At 40.8% G+C, this 20373-nt stretch overlaps 1 protein-coding gene across 4 annotated transcripts in view; it reads right to left on the reverse strand.

Moving 5' to 3' along the window:
- The window catches only part of LOC138491326 (G-protein coupled receptor 35-like), a 328878-nt gene that overhangs the window by 181835 nt on the left and 126670 nt on the right, over positions 1-20373 (reverse strand). The window lies entirely within an intron of this gene.

Below are 20373 nucleotides of genomic sequence, written 5' to 3' on the forward strand. Positions count from 1 at the left end.
AGTACTCTTTGTTACAGAACCATTACCCATTAGTACCTATTGTTAGAGAACCATTATTTTGTATTATCCTTTTAAGAATGATTGCATCATGTTTAGTTATCCATTATTGCATCCTGTTTAGTAGTACAATGAAGAAGTAGCATCATTATAATATCCACATTATTAGACTGCCACTTTATGCATTAGCCATTGACATGTTATGCGTTTGAAGAGAGAAATAGGCCCTGTTGTATGGAGGGTTTGCTAGGTATGATATTGCCATATATGACACAGAGAGATGCTTTTAGAATGATATGTTTGCATTATAGTGCTTGCCATTAGGAGAGAAACATGCTAGACACTAGAGTTTGCAATAGAATGACACTTGCAATGTTGTATTTGAAGTGCCATGTTGTGCTTTAGAGACACGGTATATTTGCATCATGACATGTAGAGATGATGTTATGTATTATGCATTAGAATGTAGAGCTTAGACTGAGAGAGAAACGTGTTATAAGAGAGAATGACTGAGGCCTGGAATGACATACTGTCATATTTGAAATGCCGTTTAGAGCCTTTTAGAATGACACATTGTTATGCTTTGTAGTTACACGTTTAGAGATATGTTTGACACACATGTATGTATGTAGAGTGTGCACTAAGAATGAGTTTGCATATAGCTAGCGCTTGCATTGTGAGAAGAATAGCGTAAACATTAGGAAGCATTTACATTGCGTTATAAAGCCATTTCTGATGGAGACACACAGAAGTTGCCTGCGCCACTGGGCTCTGTGCGGAGATTGTTATGGTACAGTGAAAGAAGGCATTCGTAAACATTTGCTTGGCAGACTGATAGCACAAACCCTTGTCCGACTGGGGAAGGCAAAGTGAGCCTAATCAGCTTGGCTTCTGTGCCGCAGAGACAAAGGTTGGGGCCATGAATGGAGCGACATGGAGAGAGAGGAGAGTGCTAGTTCGAGGGAGTTGGAGTTAGTTGCTGTGAAGGAGTTGCCCCTAGTTCTTGCTGGTTGTTGAGAGTCTGTTGGAGAATGGGGTTAGAAACTGATGGAGTTTGTTTGAGCTAGTTGCTGATGGAGTTTTGGATGGAGGATGCAATCCTGAGAATGAGGGAGAGATGTCTTGGTGCAGCAGATTCCGATGGCTTTGGGAAAGAGCTTGGCAGAGCTTGGCAGAAGCAGTCCTGTGACCAGATCTAGAGGGGCCTGCCACTGCTGACTGACTGATTGCAGAGTAGCGGGAAGAGGAGAGACCTGGCTTGCCAAAGACAGAGCTGGAGACAGAGAGATGCACATGCAAAATGGGAAGTATGGTTCATGGCTAGACAAACTGGTTGATTACATTCAGTGGGGTAACTTTGCTGATGGGTTTGGGGAGGACATGGCATCTGAAGAGGAGGTGCCTGAGCCAAATGAGTGGGGACAGAATGTTGTGCCATGGAGGTTGGGGGGACGGGCATCCCTGTCCCCCCCTAGAATTATGCCCATGATTAGAACAGACACTCACACAAGTGCTTTGGGTTTGGTTGAAAGGGGAGATCAGACAGGGATTGTCTTAAGAGAGTGAGTGTGAAGCATTGGTGTGGATTGGTGTGGATTGGATTGGAGAGGTTGATTTTACAAGAAGGAGAGGATTGCTGGATGCCTGACGCTTGCATTTAGACTGTAATAGAATCACAGGCTTGCATCACAGGCTTGCATCACAGGCTTGCATTAGGAACCTGAAAGGCTTATAGTTATTGCGTGGTAGATTTGCACCAGAAGCATAAAAGGTGCAAATTTGATATTGGCTAGAGGTTTAGTCTTATTTGCAACATGCTTTGCTGTGCATAAATAAATGTATTCCATTGTTATAATTGAATCGATTTATATGTTTTCTTTGTGTTTTATGTTATTTGTGTCCACAGTAGTAAGATAGGAGTATGTTGGAATGTTGTTAGAAGTAATCTTGGAGTAACACAGTGCACATAGGGCCTGAGTAGCAGGTGGAGAGGGGTATAGGGATCCACACACCCCTAGGAGATTGTCTAAGATTGTCTAAGACCGGAGCATGCTTGCCCGGGGGAGTGGGGGCAAGACGATGATAGGGCTTTGTTTTGCAAACTAACAAAATAAATGACAGCCTTATTCAAACTGAAGTGAAATCATAACTAAACACACTGGTGATATGAATGAGACTTCAGTTCTACATTACACGTCACATAATTTTGGTTAACAAAATAGATATCAAGTACAGTCTTCGAAAACAATATAGGTTTCTAAAGTACACAACTGCATCCTTCTGATAAAAATATTAGGAACAATCCTGCACTTTTTCATTTATAACTCCAATAAACATTCAGCTGCCTGCTTAATTATTTTGGATACAAATGTACTCTTTTTCTTTTACAAGTTGCACAGTTCCACTTCCATCTGAACATTAATGTGCATGTCCTAACATAGTGATCAGGCAATAGTTGAAGAAATGTCTGATTTCCATTTGTGTCCTTAAAGCATGAAATGCGGCCTTTTGCACCTTTACATGTAGATAGTTCCTTTTTGGTTCTCGGCCTGCCCTTGGCATGACAAGCCAGTCTCTAGATTCCACTTAAAGGCCATGGAAATAATAACAGTTTATAAGGTCCACTTATAGTTTGCTGAAAATATTCTCAGGTGACCACACACATATTCACATTTCAAATTTTACAGAAGCACCCTTTTCATCAAGCGAGCAAGATGTGCAATCCAACAGGAGGCATAATTTTGTGACTGGGCCTCTGTCGCTCTTTCAGAAAGGCTTTTCTATTGTCAGGTCACTTTTAAGAAAACTATCTGTGCTGCATTTTCTTCTTCAGAACCAATTTTATTTCAAGACTTGCAATGGTCTGTTTCCTGAAGGAACGGTGCTAATAGAAGTGATAGGTTTACAAGATAGGCAGGTGTTTAGTTGATGGTTTCCTTGTATCTGTTACAGGTGATTTTGAAGAGAATTCTGGCAGAGATGGCTAGTCAGTATAGAATGGGGGGTCTGCAATATACAGCTAATTTCTTTTGAAACACTGAGTTGTGTAGAAGCTAAAAATGACTATGTACTGCAGCAGCAACCCTAAACACTATACCCACTAGGATTAGCACACGCATTTTTATAATACTGCATTGAACATGTTCTGGATTTTTAAAGGTGTGCATGCTTCCCCATACATCTTACTATTCACATTGACTTTGTTGGGTTGCAACATCATAGCATCATAGCATGCTGTAATCAAAACCATGTGGGCCTCATTTTTGAAGGCCACATAAATTGCATGAAAGATACTGTATGCAGGGCCCTACGTGCAATCTTGGTTTTTCGTCTACAAGATAGAAAAACATATCGGAATCTAGGTGATCCTGGGTTTCTGCGCCTTTTTTCTCCACGTAAGGCGAATAATGAGAAATGCCTGCTGCCATGTAAGTATATGGTGAGAAGCATTTTCATGGATTCCTATGGAACCTGCTATCTTTGAGCATGTGAGAAAAGCTGGCGGACTCAATGGGGTTCGAGTCCATCTCCAGCCCCATCAATATCAGATGTTGCTGTATTTCTCAGGCAGAGTAGATTGTGTGCCAGGATTGTACATTTTGAACTTGGGCACCACTCAACAAAAAATAATCAAAAATCACACAGAGTGGTAAAGGGTACATTAAACCATGCTAAAACCTTTTTGACATGGTGTTATGCTTCTTTGGCAGATACTGTAAGCAGATAGTTAGATGTTTGTTAGTTTGAGATTTGTTCAGATTTTAATATTCTTTGTATATATGTTTTCCTTCAACATCTGACACAAAAAGGGGTATAGGGACAGATGTTGGGAGGCATAGGCAGAGAAGCACAGATCTGTTGCAGGAAAATTTAACAATATGAATTAAAGCATTGAAGGTGATGTAAATACTTGCAGAGCAATACATTAAAAGTTCCTAAAAACTGAATGTGTCAAAGCATTTGCTTCTAAGCAAGTTTGAAACTTCAGGGATATAAATAGCTAGAATTGGAAATTGAAACAAGGCTGGAGAGGAGATGCTGAAGGTATGGCACCATGGCTTTGTAGCATGCTTAGGGGGTGGAGTCATGGCAGGCAAGTGATAGGCTTTTTAAAAGTATTAAATAAAAAAAACACAGGTATGCAATTACACTCTGTTTTTTAGAGATTACTTGAAATGTGAACCAATCACATAAAGCAACCTGACAATGTATAAATCGTTGTAGTAACATATTGAGGAAAAAGAGTATGATCGTGGCTTTATTTTCCCATACCCAATGAAGCCTACAATTACCAACATGCAAAGTCATTAAAATAAATCTTATCTGGGTTTTACAATGGTACTATAAATACAGTGAAAGAAAATGCGTTTATATGTTCAACTTCTTGTAGTCATTGCTTCATGCAGCATGTTGTTTTTTGCATCCCTCCCATTTCTAATCACCCAACATCCATACTGCTTCAAAGATATGCCACAGACATTTGCCACTTTCCATGACCCACTCGCGTATTGTCTGCAGTAAGCTAACAATAATTGCTTGCTGTTTTATAGTCTCTGCTGTGAAAAAGAGAAGCGCTAAAAGGAAATTTGACAGGCCCCACTAGAAGTGAGGACCTTTTCTGCTCCCTTTACTTGTTTTGCTTAAATGCACACTTTAAATTATATACTGAGTAGAACACTTCTGAGCCCAGAAGTAAGACTCTGGGTGCTGGAATAGCTATTTCCGACCAGGATAGCCACAGAAATGCCTCTCAGTTTATCACGGCTGGTGCAGTGTTGTGATTCGGGTATGGGCTTTTGGTTTCACCTGAACAGGAATCCAGGGAGGCAGTTTGTGCTGGATTCCAGTTCAGCACTGCCTTTTAAATATCCCATTAGACTTTTTTTTTCTTTTTTTTGGCGTATGTGTGGATTTATTAGCATACAATGACAGTGGGTTTTCCATCAGATCAATTCTGTTTAAGTATTTGATTACGTACATTAAGTATATAAGGTTCATATAATAGTTAAAACAGCAGAGTAGTACATGTGCCACAAATGGCTATAGTAGAAGAAGTTCATTAACAACCCATTTGAGCAACAATGGAGCCTTACATAGTGTATATAAATGTTCTATTCTAATGCATAACATGCAGTTTCTAATAGACTAATAGTTATATAACCTATTTGTTAGATAGATATATGGACACACAAGACACACAGGACTAACATGGACGCAAGGAGGGAAGGGGGGGAGTTGTTATGTATCGGAGTAACAACTAATAATACTTAACCATATTCTCTAATCTTAACAGGGTATTTCATTATTCAAAAAATCTAAGAAAGATTGACATTTTAATAGATGTTTGTGCAACAAGAGTGGGGATACTGCATTACATGTTTCCATCCTATGAAGATTACAAACTGAGTTCCACCACAATTTAAAGTGTACACTATTAAGATTTTTCCACTTTGAAGTAATATTCTGGATGGCTATGGCGATAAATAAGTCAAACAGATAACTTTTATGTTTATCAATAGCAGGTTCGATCATTTCACTTCCCTTAAATAAAACATCAAAAGGGATAGTCAACTGTGTTTGGAAGATAATTCCAAGGGTTTCCACAATGCTTTCCCAATAAGCTTTAACATAAAGACATTAAAAAATGATATGCTTGAAGGATCCTTTAGAGTTTAGACAACTCCAACAATTATCATTCTTAGATATTACGCTCTTAAAGAGCATAAGTGGGGTTATGAAAGCCCTATGGTGGAAGAAATACAGTGGTTGAAGCAGGCGCTAGCTGAGACAATTACTTTAGAAATATTGGTCCATATACAAGACCATCTAAATTGTGCGATGTTGAGAGAGCAGTGTTGATTTCACGCTTCTTGACATTTAAGCAACACGTCATCTGTTGATGTAGAGGAGCATACTTTATAAAACATAGACGCTGTGACATTAGGATTTGATAAATGGAGTAGTCTTCGAGCTTGATAGCTATTGGGATTGAAAACTAACAATTCATAGTTTTCCATAATAGCATTTATTAGACTAACATATTTCTGGAGGAAAGACCTTGGGACTTGAAATTTGGTTATATATTTCTCAAAAGTTAATGGGGTACCTTGAGTAAACAACTGTACTATATACTTAATACCAAGAGATAGCCATGGTCTCCAACAGATAGTTCTCCTATTAATTTTTTTCAGGGGGTTCATCCAAATATACTGAGATGTAAACTGAGAGCTATTTGTATGGGGCATAATTTGTTTGTTTGTTTGATTGTTTTATTATTTATAATGCGCTAGTGAACCCGGGGGTATCAGGGCGCAGCATTTAAGAAATTTCAAAGCTTGGTTACAATACACAGAGAATATACATGATACAAAATTAGGTACATAAAGTTATATACAAATCAAATCAAATCAGCAGTCATATTATAGGAGCGTTATGTACAAGTGAGCAGGAAGGCACACGTGCTTACAGTGTGTGCAGGTAGCGCTGGGCATTTCATATCCTAGTGGGACCCTAATTTCAGTCAGGAGACAACCTTGGATCGCAAGTTCTGATAGGGTAGGGCTGCTCTAAGGTTTGGGGGCAGCGAGTTCCAAAGCTTGGCAGCTCTTACCGGGAAACTGTTACCCCCTGTGGTGGCCCGTTTGAAGTGGGGAACAGATAAACAATCTTTATAGAAAGTTCTGACAGGTCTTAAGGAGGATTGTCTGTGGAATCTATTGATCAGGTAGATAGGGGCAGCATTATTGAGGGACTTGTGGGTGAGAGATGCGTTTTTAAGAGAATTTTATCTCTAGTGGAGAGCCAGTTGTTCTAATGGCTGAATCCTGTGATGTGCTCTCTTCTGGAGATGCCCAGTGCTGCTCTGAGAGCGTTGTTCTGGAGGGTTTGCAATTTACTGGTGGTGGCCTTGGTGGACTCCAAATACATGGCATTGCAATAGTCGAGGCAAGACAGTATGAGGGCTCTGGCAAGTGTCAGGCAGCTGGAGTTAGATAGGAAAGGTCTGGCTGTGCGGATTAATTTACACGTATAAGCTGTGGCGGATGCAAGAGAACTCACTTGTCTTTGAGGGAAAGAGAAGAGTCTAAGTAGAACCCCAGAGTTTTGACCTCCTGTACGACTTTGATGTTGTTCCCATCAATCATGAAGGAATTATAGGCAGGGCCAAGTTTCTTAATACTGAATGTGGTACCTAAGATGATGATAATTATTAATAGATAAGATAATTAGGTATGAACGTAAGTACTTAATGGAGATATTAACACTAGTGCTAGTAAAGCATATATTATGATTATTGATGTAAGGGCAGCCTAGGAGAACATGAGGGGACACCATCGCTCTCTCCATCAGTAGCCAGTTTGTCAGATCAATATTGTTTGGAGAAAACCAGAACTGTGTTTCTCTTAGAACAAAGGCAACACAATATTTTTTATAATCTGGAAAACCCACTTTGCCCTCTCATCTGAGTTGTTTTAGTTTACACAATGAGATCCTTCTTTTCTTCTTCCCCCATAGTAATTTGAGGATCTAGGAGTCTAACGATTTGAAGAAAGATGCAGGAATGGGACTTGGAAGCATATAAAGAAAATACAATATAATAGGTAATCTCCTCATTTTAACAGTCTACAATCTCCCCCACTAAAAAAAGATAGGACGGTGACCATGTATTTGTTAGTTCCTTTACGATGGTGATGATGTTAACTGTGTTCTGATTAACAATATTTTTAATTGAGGATGACATTTGGATGCCTAGATACTTAATACCTGCTGGGCACCATTTCATTCCAAGGCTTGAGCAGTGAGGGCTTGTACAGTGTATATTAAGTGGTAAAACATCTGACTTGTCTGTGTTAAGTATGTAGCCTGATGCAAGGGAGAATTGTGTAATGATAAGTTTTAGATGTTGTAGACACGTATCTGATGCTCTTAATACAAGTAGTACCTCATCCACATATGCAATCGTTTTGATCTTAATATCTTTAAACTCAATGCCAATTATATTATCTTCTTGTCTAATAGCTTCTAAAAGTGGTTCTAATGACAATATAAATAGAAGAAGGGAGAAAGGACAGCCCTGACAAGTACCTCTATGAAGAGGAAATAATGGGGACATTTGATTATTTATAAAAATGTATGTTGTAGGATTGAAATATAATACTTTAACCGTTGATATGAAAGAATCAGGGATCCCATTCCAGGCCAGAGCTTCAAACATAAATACCTATTCAACCCTATCAAAAGTCTTTTCTGCGTCTAATGCCATTGCAGCATAAGGGTTAGGAGAACTTTGAATAATACTAATAATGTTAGAGAATAGTCTAATACTTGCTGGGGACATGCTAACTTTGAAATACCCCACCTGATCATTCTTAATCAAATTTGGAAGAAGGGGAATGAGTCTATTAGCTAACATTTTGGCAAATATCTTACAATCAGTATAAATTAGGGATATGGGTCTGTCATTTTGGGCTAATTCAGGGTCTTTATTGGGTTTAGGAAATACAATAAGCATTGCTTCAGAAAAGGAGCCAGTGACCTTTATATTTCTAATGTAGGATGTATATAATTCATTAAGCTTGCGGACTAACATTTCCTTAAAATGGGCAAAATAATCAATAGAGAAACCATCTCGACCTGGAGCTTTGCCCTTTTTGAGATTTTTAATGGCTTTGTAGATTTCACTCGAAGATAAGGGATTATTTAAAGATTGGAGATTGGAATTGGCATATGTGTTGCAATGTATATGTTTAAGAAGATCTCATGCATGAGTACTATTTGGCAGAGTTTCAGACAAATATAATTTTTGATACAATTTGGAGAATGTCCTTGTCTGTAAGGACTCTATAACCATTTTGATCTTTCATGACAGTAATCCTTGCTTTATCTTTGTTAAATTTAAAATATGATGCCAATGCTTTACCAGATTTATTAGAAAACTGATCAATCTTAGACTTATATTTGAAGTGGTTAGCACACAAATATTTGGTAGTTAAGTTATTATATTGTATTCTGAGTTTGATGATTTTTTGATGAATAGGAGTAGAATTAGTCTGTATATATTCTGATTGCAGAAGCTTGATTTGTGTAAGAATATCTTCTGTTTCTTTTTAAAGTTTTTTTATTAGCAGCCATATATGTCATAATGTGTCCTCTCAGTATTGCATTATGGCAATCCCAGTTGTTATGTACCAATGTATCAGTGGGAGAATTTTCTGAAAAACAATATGAGTGTTGTTTGTGTATAAACTTGACAAACTCTTCATCCTTCAAGTGGGCTGAATTGAATCTCGATCTGCTATATTTATGTGTGTTTTGAGCATTAGACAATTTCATATGAACAGAGTCATGATCTGACAAAACAATAGGTTCTATCTTTGCATCTAATAAGCCCTTGGTCAGATATTTAGATATAAAAATGTAATCTATCCTTGAGAAGGAGTTATGAGGAGAAGAGAAGAAAGTGTAGTCTAAATCTGAGGCATGGGTAATACGACAAGTATAAATAAGACCTAGTTTTGACACAAAGTTGACAAATTGTAGGTGGGACTTGGTGGTTTTAGATTGTACATTTTTTTTTAATCAAGGATAGGATCCATGATTTCATTAAAGTCTCTGCATACAATTAGGTTGTTAGGGCAAGATTTGGATATATGATTTCTTAAATGAGTCCAGAAGCCTGGGTCAGCCTTGGTGGGGCCATAAACATTTAGAATAGAATATTCTATGGATTCAATAAGAAGTTTAACTAAAACCCATCTTCTGACATCATCTGTCTCTGGGGATAGTACCTTGCATTGAAGATGTTTGCTAATCAAGGTATTATCTTTAAGTCTTCTGAGCTTCCCTCATACGTCCCTGCCAAAATGATTGCTCTGTAGTTTGACCTCTTCCTGATTCCAGAGCAAATTATTTTAAGCAGTCTGACGCTCTACTGGAAGTTAGCTCTCGCTCAGAGAAACATTCTTATGTGGATTCTGTACAAGACTTTTACCACCAAGAATGGTATCCAGGTGGCTTATGAGTTGATTGGTCCCACCATCTCAAAGGAAGAAGTCATCCTTGAAGGGGCTTCTCTTTTGAGATGAACTTGGCAATTCGCACCTGCAGCAGGGCTTCACCGGGCAAAGCAACGGTCCAGGATTTGCAACACCCGTCCTCTTCCAGCTCGTCTTTGGTTCTTTCATTCCAGTGGTTGACTCTGCTTTAAAGTTCAAGAGACTCGCCTTTTAAACAGTTTTCTCCCATTAATTCCAGCCTAGCTGCCACTCATCCAGCAGAGTGGCTCTCCTTGGCAGACAGTCACCAAGCCAATCACGCCAGAGTGCATTTGGGTCTCCTAGGAGACTAAGCACAGGGAGTTTTAGGCACCTCCCTCACTTCCTGCCCACCCCAGACACTCCGAGGCTAGAGGCGTACTTCAGTCCTGAAGGAAGCCTGCCAAAGGCATAGAAACAAAGGGAACAAACCTGGTTTGACGTGCAGAGACAAACACTAGAAGGACCTTTCCAAAAAGAAATGACGAAAAAAGAACACTGGGACCTGTTTAAACAAAGGGGCTTAAGGCGCCATCTTGAAAAACATGGCTCCCGTGATTTTTAGCTACCGGTGTTTGCGGTCGGGAAAAATCATGGTAGTTCGTTGTAAAACCACTGTCACCAGCCATTTCGATAGAAAAGGGTAGCATTTGACTGCTACATGAGTTTCTAGACACAGGGTATACTAGGTAACCCCTCCAGCACTCTATAGGAAGATAGTGTGTGCTCGGTCTTGGAATTTAAAAAGACTGGATGAGGCAATTTTACCTTAAATTCTCTGGAAACAGTAGTTTATCCCAGAGAAGGTATTTAAACCTTTGGGAAGACTAAAAAGACATCCCTGTGTCACTACACTGAGGGTGTTGTGTAACACACATGAAAAAATGCCTATGGAGTTATCTTAAAACTACATAATCAAAGAGCACAAGAGTAACACATACATTAAAATACATGAAAGCGTGGGAAAAAAGGCTCACACTCTTTCCAGGTAAAAAAATCAAGTCCTCAAAAATCCAGCAAAGTAGCTGGGGGTCTCTAAGGTGAAGGGAATTAGCACATGTTTGAGAATTCTCCTTAACAACAACAAGCTATGCAGTGTACCCAACTAAAAAGGGGAGTCTAGTGAGTTGGTACTCATCTGGTCATTATGTACGTTTAATAGCGAGAATATCTATATATTACTGTGGGTTCTTTGACTTTGGATCTTTTGTTGTATTGGCCAACGTTTGCAGGACGTATCCTATCCACATTCCTTCATGTCTCCTACGCAACCTTCTCATTTGTGTTCTCAAATCACAACCTCAGCCATATTACACTAACAATACAAACATTGTACTGTGAGTTTCTTTCACCTAATCTTTGAGAAAACCTTACTCTTAATGTATGCAGTTATAAGTGACACTTCTATTCAGTGCAACATACAAATTGTCAATCTTATTCTATATATTTCAACACTGCAGTCTGTTAAGCCTTGTATGAGTGAAACTCTGTTTAGTGCATACCTAAAAGAATGACTTAAAGGAAATAACAATTTTGTCAGCTAAGAAAACTAAATCAAAGTGATTTGGCCAGGATTGCATAATTTGGTGACGTGGAGAATCTGAGATTTGAGGTCAACCTTCCTAGTTCTATAATTTGTAATTCTGAAAGTAAACTATGCAGTCATTTCAGGTATTGTATTGTAGCAAATAGTGGTGCTAATGGAATTACCAATTTTACCACATTGCCATATTAAGAATTTGGAGTAAATTTGTCTAGCACTTGGTGACTTTACCTCCAAAACTGGAGCAATTACTTAAGGTGAAATTACCACCTATGGTAATTTCTCAAAGTACCCACTGTAGTCCTATGGGACTCCATGACTAGGGACTTACTGCATGTTACCACCACTCATAATGGGCAACGTTACCACTTATAAGAGTGACAGTAGCTGTAAATGAGCATGGGAGTATTTCTGTGGAAAATAATACCAAACTCATAATGACCCCCTATATCTCCTCCGATGCCATATTTAATTTTATTTCATCATTCAGTACATTCTGCATAGTTGTCTTTCAAAATCTACTTTAGTACTATGTGGTCAATAAAGCTGACTTGAAGTGCACCAAACCACGTGGCTAATCAACCCGAAAATAAAAAGTATGATTACCTCTGAAATTGCAAAAGAGCAAAACTGAGAATATGTATCTGCAAAATGATTACAAGGGAGCCAGCAAAATTTCTGGATACAAAAAATGTGTCCATCCATCTTCAAACTATAATTTGAGGAAGGGAAACAAGTGTCTATATATAAAACGTAGCTAACTACACTGATTTCCCATGGCTAACGAGTTGAGAAAATTTGAAAAACCCATATGACTACATATCAGTTAGCAAATAGTTAGCATGGCATTTACCAATAGATACAACCAAATATTCCTTATCATGCAAAATTATCTCAGTGTGTTGAGGCCATGCTTTGGAGGTGTGTGTGTGTTTGGGGGTGGGAGGGTGGATGTGTGTTTGCGTATGAGCAGCAGCAGCCTGCCATTATCGGTAGGCCAGCGCTACCCCCTTCTCTGAGTGGCACAGTGGCTCCCTCCCCTGAGTGGCAGGCAGCATGGTCCCTGTGTGCTTTATTTGAACAGGGGACTGTGATGCCTGCCTCTGAGCAGGGGTGCGTCTCCCGTTATGCCTTTTGTTTGTTTGCTGCAGAGCCCTTTTCCTCCTCAACAAACGTATTGCATAATAATGGGAGACGGCGAGGTGTCAGAGGACTGGCCCTGTCACCTCCCAATATTGCACTAACAACCTGTACATGCTGAGTGACAGGAGAGGAAGAACAGAGAGTAATCCTCTCCTGTCAGTCAGCGTGTTCACATTGCAGTGAACCGCAAAGTGAACATGTGGACTGACAGGAGAGGACTCCTCTCTGGTCCTCCCCATGGTGGTATGGGTGGGTGTGTAGGGTTCATGCATGTATGGATTGCACACATGTATTTATGTATGTATGCATGTTGATGTTTGTTTTTATTAATGCTTGTATGCAAGGAGTTGTATGAATGAAATGTGAATGCACAGGTGAAAATGTCTGTGTATGTCAGCTCCAACCCTAAATTTAGGGGTGGGGCTCCTGGAGGCATGACATTCTTATTTTCTTTACCCGTGATACACAGTACTGTGCATCAAGGGTGAAGCAAAAAATTGTAATTGAAGTATTATTGAATGGCTAGACTGGCCTACTTTCATTGCAGGCCAGTCTATCCACTTAATAACACTTACCTTTGTTTTAGCCTTGATGCCAAGTTATTGTGCATCAAAGGTCGAGTAAGCATGACAATTGTTATTACCTGGCTAGACTGTCCTACTTTGAATGTAAAATGAGGGTAAAGCAAACATGAAAAGTGTTGTCACAGGGCTACATTCAGTGTAGTATTAAAGCGAGAAGTGGACCAGTGGATCAGGATGACACAAGTTATTCAATAATTACACATTTTAATCGATAATCACATAAACATATAACTGTATGTATTCCTTTAAACCATTAACTCACTCCATCAACGTATCTTTCATATTTCAGGCATCAATTCTCAGTCCCATAATTTCTCATTCACACATTCTTACATAAAACCAATTTGGCATATTTTGCATTGTGTATTCATGTTCTGGTACTACAAAAAGGTTTCCATAAATTGTTACAAATGTTTATGACCCAGTCCTTATTTTCAGGTGCCGTATCTCATCTGGTTTTATTTGCCAGATTGTTCATATAATCGTCGACACGTGTTTCGGTCAATATATAACGGAAATTACTGTCTCTCTTTGTTCAAGACCTTCTTCAGGACGTAGGGCAAGGTATAGGTTCTGCCCTTCATGGGCTTTCCAATATAGAGAAGTTGACATGGGCAGCTAATAACATAGCAAAGGTAATAATACTTATCATGTTTGTTTTACACCTTCATGCACAGCAACTGTGCATCAAGGGTAAAGCAAACCTGATACAACATGGCCAGTATGTCTAACATTGAATTTAGGCCAGTCGAGCAAAGTAATAACACTTCACATGTTTCTTTACCCTTGATGCCAAGTAAAACATGGCATGCCCCACTAAGAAAGTATATGCAGACAGGTACTGGGTTTAGCCACATATTAGTCTACATGAAAAGTACCTTCTCAGTAAGAAAATTTTGAAAGCCAGTATTGTGGACAAACTAATGGCCATTTTTGGCATCAAACTTCATTCCTTCATTTACACTAATTTCTGAAAACCATGCAGAACGTTACTCTGCTGGTTGTGTGTGTGTGTGTGTGTGTGTGTTTTAGCTCATGCTATTTTGTTCCCATACACAATAGCGTAGTTTCATTTTCCAAATATGAACACTGATCTACAAGTAGCAGATATATAGGGTGAAGCAGACCTGGAGGCCATGACGGTTGGAGTATCTTAATGTTTGACATTGGGACAGGCTGCGATATATATACCTCTAGCCTCACCTACTTTTTGCCGGTATCGCCCACTCACACTCACATGGTCCTCCAAAGAAATCAATGGTCTCTCATCTGTCAAAACAATGTATTTCACTGACCTTGAATCCTCATTAGGTTGAGGGATAAGAGATCTACAAAGAGGGATATTAATTGCAAAACAGCTGTATTGCTAAGTAGCCCCATGACATGTCTTACTCCTCCAACCAGACCTGGATGTTGAGCCAAGAGCAGTTTGCATTCTCAGACTTGCAGTTGCTTTCCCACCTCTACTTACAAACTCTATATAGTGATTGTGAAGCAGAGATATGTCTTTCCTAGCAACATGTCCATAACTAGTCTGCTTCTTTCTGTGGTCGCACTTGTAAAATATGATGTAATCCTGTAAGAACTAGAGCTGTAGGTACTGGAATGCAAAGAAAACACCAAATCTGCATTGCCCACATATAACATTGTACGCATTCAGGCTCTCTGCAATATTTGCATGACAAGGTGCATGCCATGCAACGCGTTTCGCTGGCTCTGCGTACCTGCTCTTCATAGCTGTTGCTGTGGCGAAGAAGCCAGAATGCCGAGTATAAAGCAGTACTGGTGTGAGTGTAGTGCAGAAAGGCAAACCAAAACTTCCCCAAAGCAAACAGGGAAATACTGGATCAGCTCCCCATACCATGGGACGGCACTTCCCTGATTAGCTTGACGTAGGGACAGTGCAAGCACTGACAGGGAAGGCCACTCTGGATCACAGGCGTCCACAGAGGATGACTTGAGATGGTTGAACACGTGAAGGTTCTGAATGGAGGAGCAGGCGAACCTTCTAATGCTGTAGGCAGACACTAACCAGGCAGAGGCAGGGAAAACATGGAACCCTGGACAGACTAAAGCAGGTGCAGGAAGAGCTGGGTAGGAGGAAGAGAGAGAGAGGGCCATGGCAAGAGAGCTGAGAAAAGGGAAAGAAGACTAAAAGGAAGGAATAGAGCAGGGTAAAGGTCCAGGCACACTGGAGGCAGCAAGTGTGCTGAGATGCAGAGAACTGGCAACTCCTGGTGACCTAAATATGGCACAGAATGGAAGAGTGGCTCGGTCCTCAAGCTTCTGTTGCTGTAGTGCAGTGTGCCCTGAAGGTACAGCGATGCAGCCTGAGTCAATGATTCGTCCTGTGTTTCCAATAAGTGACTCTAAAGTCCTGACAGGGGGGCCAATTCCACCTCTGTGTGCACCATATCAGTGGACTTGGACTGTTTTCGTCACCAGCAGCCTCATGTTCTTGTGCAGGTCTGGGAGAGTATCTGTAGCTTGGAGGCAGGGTTACCTCCAGCAAGGAAGGTCTGGAGCCCTGGAAGTGCAAGTGTACGTGTGCATAGAAGCTTCTCCTATTGAATTGAAGGGACAAACCTGCAAAAGGCGCCCCCTTGAGGTGTATGATCTCAGTGCATCCTCCTAAACTTTCAGCAGCTGCTCTGAACCTAGGAACTATGACCAAAACCGTAAGTGGGGCCCTGGTCAAAAGAGGGTGGGACTTGTCCCTCATGCAACTGCCTGCCTCCACGTGAACACAGCGACAAACCTGAAATGTCATTCTCATCCCACAGGCAGTATCAGGGCAGGTAGGCACTGTGTTGAACTGACCAGGGTCCAACATTTCAAATCGTAAGCTGCGAGCCAGACATGAAAGTTACTTGCTTACATTTGTGAACGAAGAGTGATGCACTGTGCGAGCAAAAGTGCACAAAAACTGCTTTACACTTATCAAATTAATAGGATACAGTGCTACGGAGTTGTATGAAAGACAGTGGGGAAAGACACTTCCGGATCGTCGCCATAGCAACGGAGCCCTCTATTGCTTCTGTTTTATGTTTGGATTTGGTTCACTTTTTCATAGCTCACTGCAGTCTGGAAAATGCTGCTTAGGTAAACATTTCAGTGGGAGGGTTTGCTGCTTAAGAGGCGATGAAATCAAAGTCCTTCCTTCAATAAAATCTACAGCGGTTAGCTGCACCCTGGTGTGTCCGAGATATCATATTTGATGGGCATTTATTCCCGAAACACCACCGTGCTTATGACACATTTGCAGTAAACGTTTTGAGCAGTTTGCACAAAAAAAAAACATGTGCACTGCAAAAACAATTGTATGTACCAAATTAGACTGGTTTCTTTACTTGGCAAAGGGGTATTCGGAGTTCACTAAAAAGAGAGATACGTCACTCAAGATATTTTATCGTATTAGTAACGGGACAATCACGTGATGTTTTATATTTCTCTCTGCTTCTTGATTCTGCAGAATTAAACTCATGCCATAGGGTTAATCAAGCAATCGTTGGAGGATCACAAGGGGTGGGGCAAACTCACTTGCACGGTTCACCTGAGAACAATACTGAGGGTAGAAGTCAGGTGGTGTGACGAAATGCTGTACAGTACATTAATGCACAGGCACACATAATAATATATTATAGGCACATAGAGAATGGAACAATTGTAAACATTAGCCCAAGGCTTCCAGGAATTAGCAAAACATGTTAGTAACAGGTACCTGATTCATACATTTCAAGGGGAAAATAGTTTCAGAGTTGCCATAAATACTCAACATTTAACAGTCCAATGAAAGAAATGCATAGGAAGACTTTAAAATTACAGGTACCAGAGCTTCCTGAACCCCAGGGGGATCGAGTACCCATTTCCAGGGGCAGATAAGTACCCCAGAAACAATATCAGGCCAATCCCAGTGAGGTTCAACTCCTTTGGATTGACTCCATTTACTACTGTAGTGTTTGATCAATGGGATCATCATCTAAGAAGGCAATGCTTGTTCCGGATCCTTAGGTGTGCTATCCTTTAGTTCACTTTATAAGCAGGGAGATCTTCTGTTCCATGGTGACACGCCTAGGCAAAGGGCTTAAAGTGAGAAGTGCTTATAAGGCCTGAGCCGATCTTCCGACCTCTGGAAAACGTGAGTTCTCATGTAGCCTTCCATGGAGTTTCACCTGTGGGGTCAAACACCCGAGAAAGAAGCAGCGCAACAGGTCGGCCCCCCAACCGAAGGCTATGGGAATAGCTTCAAGGATTCACTGCCTACGAATCTCTACCACAGACCAGGGGAACACCATGTGGTGAGTATCTCAAATAATCACTCACCTCAGGACCCACAGTTAGGTACTTACATCTGCAGTTTCAGTTTTATTGCCAAACTGTGTGTAACCCCTAGTATGACATATTTAGTGTGTTTACAATGCTTTATGACAGCATCCTTCTAATTTTAAGTCCAAACTCTTTTTGATACATAAAGTGCAAAAGAATGCAGCATTGCACTAAGAAACTTTAGATCCTGAGTCTCCCTTTGCGCCCTAGGTAGAGGGTTCATCATGTCTATCCATTTTAAATGTGGGCTACGCGACCTCTGATCCCCTCAAATACAACGGACCTTCTGTTGCCCCTGTTAAACTTATTGTCATAGACCTTAAATGTGATCTTCTTCAAATGCCAACAGCCTGAACAAAATACTAAAAGTGCCTAAGAAGCACTTCTCACTTTAAGCACTTCACCTGCAGAAGATCTCCCTGCTTAAATAAAGTTAAATAAATATTGGTACACATGAGGATCAGAAGCAACGATTGCCTTCTCAGAAGATGGGACCATGGGCAAAACACTGTGAGCCTTGATTCCGCCATGCCCATTCTACAACAATGAGGGTTAGAATCACCTTGACTGTCCCAATCCTTGTGATCCATTGTTTTGTGTTGCAGCTCACGAGTCAAGTCATAGTAGTAGCTGAGGGACTTACAAGCCAGTCACTTAGCACTACTGCACCACACTCTTCAACCATGTGGCTTTGAGGATTGACTTAGCTTAGTGAGGAAAACCAGTTCCAACAAACATCCCTGGTGGGAGAATAGGAAGGGGGGGCATCATGGAAGTAAGTTTGCGCCAGCAGCAAAATGTCTCTGAGGGTGGCCCTTCACCCATAATTGCAAGTGCTATCACCCATCCCGAAGCGTAAGTGTATTTGCACCAAGAATATGAATACGTTTGAGTCAGTGTGTCTGCCTCTCCTCACTGCACATGTCGGCACTTCACAGGCACTTGGTACTTACACTCGCCTGGATAGACAAATGACATAGCAAATGGTTACCAGTCATTTGGTTGAATACCAAAGGATCGAATGCTATTTGATCGGCAGTCAAATGGTTGAACAAAATGGTCTTTTTTTATTTTTTATTTTATTTTTTATATGGGGTTACCGCCCCAACCCCCGTTTTCTTTATTAAAAATATTTTTTAACCAACCAAAACTAAAAATATATATATAAATAAAAAATTCGACCTTTTTTTTCGACCATTTGACTGTCGATCAAATGGTCATTCGATCTTTTATTTTCGACCATTTGACTGGACACCATAGCGAATTTCTCAAAGCTGCCGCAGACCTCATTTGCCCTTCCGAATACAAGTGAGGTTATCATCCATACTGTATGTATAAAGTGCCTCATGGCACTCGCAAGTACCCTCAAAGAGCTTACCACGAAACGCAGTGAAACAAATGGCATATGCTTTGGCGTGCTCTGCTCTGTTTTGGCACATTTTCTAAGCAATGAGGGTGATACACATTGAATCGATTATATATACCATTGTTGAAAGCAGCCAATCCGTGATAAGTACAATGCTAATGCAATGGTAGTAGACTTCTGCCTGTTGCACTTGTCCTTATTAATTGATTCACAAGTAAATATTATTAAATAATAGAATGACCCAACAGTGGTTTTAGGAAATCGTCTCTTTCCATGTCACACTGTCACAGGTTATCCAGTTGGGTGCAGCACGGTGTCCACATGTCCACTTCCAGTATGCGGCACCCGCTTCACTGCTGCCACCCATCACTGGGTCACCCCTATCTCTTATACACAGGTTGCAGGGTGAGGGTGTGCAATACTGCATAGATGAGCTGACCTGATGCCACTGGAGTCAGGACGAGATACACGGCGTGGGGGGTGGGGGGGGATTACTGCCATATCGCGTTGGGTGGAGGGAGAGTGGGAAGCCAGCAACATCTGGAGGGAGGAAGCCCATCATGCATGCTAGAATTCAGCAGAGGCCACTGGATCACGCTCTAAATCAGCTTTTACATTCCTAGAAGACAGAGCCATCAGATGCTGAGCACGTGAGTTATGTGTCAGGTTATTTGCTGGCAGGACTGAATTCCTTAGCAGGTTATGACTGCCAGGAGCCGGTAGTCTGCCCACTTCCCCTGCCTGCTCATAGATCACCCGATAACGATGGGCTGCAGATTTTCCCTTCCTTGCTTTAGTTCTGTTGTTCTGTGGCTTGTGATAATATTGTGATAATGTTTTTAAAGCAGGATTGTTATAAAATGTGTGCATATCATTTAGAGGAAAACGCATTGGGAGTCTCTGCTGGTTGGCTTGGTGCTTGGCTAATATCTTCATGAAGGTTTCCATGGAACATTTTACTGCAATGATTGCTGTGGGCGTTTGGGAAGGAGGACTAGAAGGGTGGTGTTAAGGCCCTGAGCACATGGTGTGACAGGAGGCTCTCCTGTGTAAGAAGACAGCAAAACATCTAAACAAAATTAAATGAGGCTGAGAGTGAGCAGCTCGAGTAGCAGGAAGGGGGAGTGTCGCACATCAACATGGGGAAAACAGGGATGTATGCAGAGTGGTTATTAAGAGACATTTCTAGAATCTGGCCTGGTGGATAGATTTTAGGACGCCACCCTAGTTATAATGAACAGGAAACTGGGAGGTTAGCCAAAACCCAATGAAGGTATCAATTGAGATCCTTCAAGGCTTATTCACAGGAGAGTGTGAATGGGGTCAGGGGCCCTGAATAGTCCACACAGTGGGGCACACAATAATTCAAGTTAGACAGTC

The sequence above is a fragment of the Ambystoma mexicanum genome, chromosome 10 (assembly GCF_040938575.1).
Source record: "Ambystoma mexicanum isolate Mex_15411 chromosome 10, UKY_AmexF1_1, whole genome shotgun sequence".
Classification (NCBI taxonomy): Eukaryota; Metazoa; Chordata; class Amphibia; order Caudata; family Ambystomatidae; genus Ambystoma; species Ambystoma mexicanum.